At 37.6% G+C, this 2708-nt stretch overlaps 1 long non-coding RNA gene across 1 annotated transcript; it reads right to left on the bottom strand.

Annotated features, from left to right (window-relative positions):
• Window positions 1-1031: 1031 nt before the first annotated feature.
• Window positions 1032-2708, bottom strand: LOC135240071 (uncharacterized). The gene is made up of 3 exons (XR_010325577.1): window positions 2597-2708; window positions 2316-2391; window positions 1032-2050 (listed from the first exon to the last, which is right to left on the bottom strand). It is a non-coding gene; the product is annotated as an uncharacterized LOC135240071 (long non-coding RNA).

Raw genomic sequence — 2708 nt, 5'->3', positions numbered from 1 at the left:
GTTATGGAATATTTGTTTTTTGGGCTCTGTACTACAGCACATTGATTTGAAATGAAAATGAATATTGTATAATAGTATACAATATAGTAAATGTCATGTAAAAACCCTATATCTCAAAAAGTAGAATTCTCAGGAACATCTAAAAACTGCTTCAGTTTTCCCCTTTACCAAAATAGAATTATGGTTTGGCCATGTGGTGTTTTGAACCAACTTTATTAGTTGTTGAGTGATGAAACGCTGACACTCCCTAGAGCTCAATGAGAACTGAGAATGTACATAAAAAACAAAATTACGAAAAAATGTAGATATAAGGTTTTTAATAACACTAATGTTGTATTTGGAGCACCACCAAGTTTAGATCAGTGCTGCATCCTGGATGTGTCCTAATAAAAGCTGTTTCCTTTGTATTCTCTCTTAAGCCTCCCTTAATTCTCACAATGTAAGGCATCTTTCTTATAGCGCCCACTGAACACAATGAGAGAACATATACTAATACGATGCTTAATGTGGTTAAATCTTGGATTTGAATGTTTGAATACAAGTATGACACACACAGGCACAAATGCCCGTGCACACACAGACACGCACACACGCATGCACACAGCACTGTTTCAGGTTCCACGCCTTCCAGATTACCTTGAAATTATCCATTGAGTTCATGCGCAATATACCACGAAACAAACACAGAGTCTGACACCCATAATTATCGTTACTGAAATGAGGTTCTTGTCTGGTGAAAACTGAAATAGACAGGAAATGATTTAGATTGGAAGGAACATTTTAGTGCTTAAGCTAATGCAAGGGGGCGTATGGAAAATCTTACATTTTTTAAATTAAAACAAGAGCAGTAACATGGCTATCTGATAAGAATTTTTTGTTTTTATTTTAATATATTTATGTTTCTTCTCCTTCTTTTTTATCACATTGTAAGAGTTAGTGACAGTTTCATACTTGCTTCTCTGAGGGCCCAGTACCTCCCATTTTAAGGCCTAACAGTTTTACTTACACAAAGAACACACAACACATCAGTGTGTAGGTGCCTGTAAGAGACTTTAATTTGACTTTAATTTAACAAGCAAATACAGAAGGCAAAAATGACAGTGCCCAAGAAGGACAGTTTCAGTGGTGGATCCTAACACAAAACACTACGTAGATCAAAGAAGCACATTTGCACATTAATTTTCTGCATCGACAGATTGACATCTATTATAGTAACCCATCAGATGTGTTCAGCTGGACTAACAAGTCTTTAAAAATATAGCTCTTAAGGGCCCACAGCCTGAAATGCCAAAACGACATTCTCCTATAGCTTTATGTTTTTTGGTCAGAAAATTTAAAGTATATTTTAAACAGGCAAAGACATTAAATGTGATAAAATAAACAAATGATTATGGACTGGATTCAACCACATTTGTACTTAAATTTTGCAGACATTTAATTTTTTTTGCAGGCCTATTACAGCTAAAGACATCGCTCAGGTATTGTTTCAATGATCAGAAACACATAAATGACAGATGTAAGACAAGAATCAATGTCAAGCCGTGTTTACCAGCATGGTATATCAAAACTACTTAGAAGTCGTTAAAATAATACTGCTATCCCCTCTCCTGGAAGTGACAGCAGCAGTGGTCTTGACAGCAGGGGTGGTTGTGACAGCAGCAGTGGTCTTGACAGCAGGGGTGGTTGTGACAGCACGGGTGGTTGTGACAGCAGCAGTGGTCTTGACAGCAGGGGTGGTTGTGACAGCACGGGTGGTTTTGACAGCAGCAGTGGTCTTGACAGCAGGGGTGGTTGTGACAGCACGGGTGGTTTTGACAGCAGCAGTGGTCTTGACAGCAGGGGTCTTAGTAGGGATTGGTGCGGCTGTTGTTCTTTTTGGGGTTGGCGGAGCCTTTGTCGGAATGATTCTGGTCTCCTCAGAAGAATCAGAGGATTGGGACGATTCGGAGGAATCTGAGCTATGACCTCCACGATGGCCTTTATGAAAGCCTCCACGAATGCCTCCATGGTGGCCTCCGTGATGTTTGAATGGGGGACGACGCCATCCAAACTGAGATATCAACAAATGAAAGCATTTTAACTGACTTGATCAATTGACATGATCAATTGCAAATTTCAATTGAAATATGTTGGTTGAGTTTTATTTACTTTCATTTACTGTATTTTATGTTTACTTAATTTTCCAAAGAGAAAATCTGTTATAACTGAGATTTCATTTTGAAGGGGAATTTAATACCAGGTAGAGAAACTGGAGGGACCAAAAGAATATGTTCCCAATAGCCAACATTTCAATTATGAAATAAAATGAATCTTACTGGTTTTGAAGTCACCATTGTGACAATCAAAAGAAGAAATAGTGCTGTCTTCAAAATCTCCATCTCTTGTATCTTTCTGTAAAAAGATGCATTGTTCAGAAAGTAAGATATTGTACCAAGAGGGCGAATGTAACACAATATTACAATATAACTCACATACACCCTTCACACATAACTTACATTCACTTTTAGTTATTCAAAAGACAGTATTACCCAGTCATTCTGTTTCAATAACAACATTGCCTATAAAATAAAGTTGATTTGGAAGTTGAAGGCCTTACCTTGAGTGTCGTTTAATTTCTCGTCTTCGGAATGCAACGAAAGGCGATATCGAAATTGGCTGTTGAAATCTATGAGCAGGTCTTATTTATACCCATGTGTTAAATGTAATGT

The sequence above is a fragment of the Anguilla rostrata genome, chromosome 14 (assembly GCF_018555375.3).
Source record: "Anguilla rostrata isolate EN2019 chromosome 14, ASM1855537v3, whole genome shotgun sequence".
Lineage (NCBI taxonomy): Eukaryota > Metazoa > Chordata > Actinopteri > Anguilliformes > Anguillidae > Anguilla > Anguilla rostrata.
The sequence above is the reverse complement of the archived record's forward strand: the minus strand, read 5'-3'. Positions and strand labels throughout refer to the sequence as shown.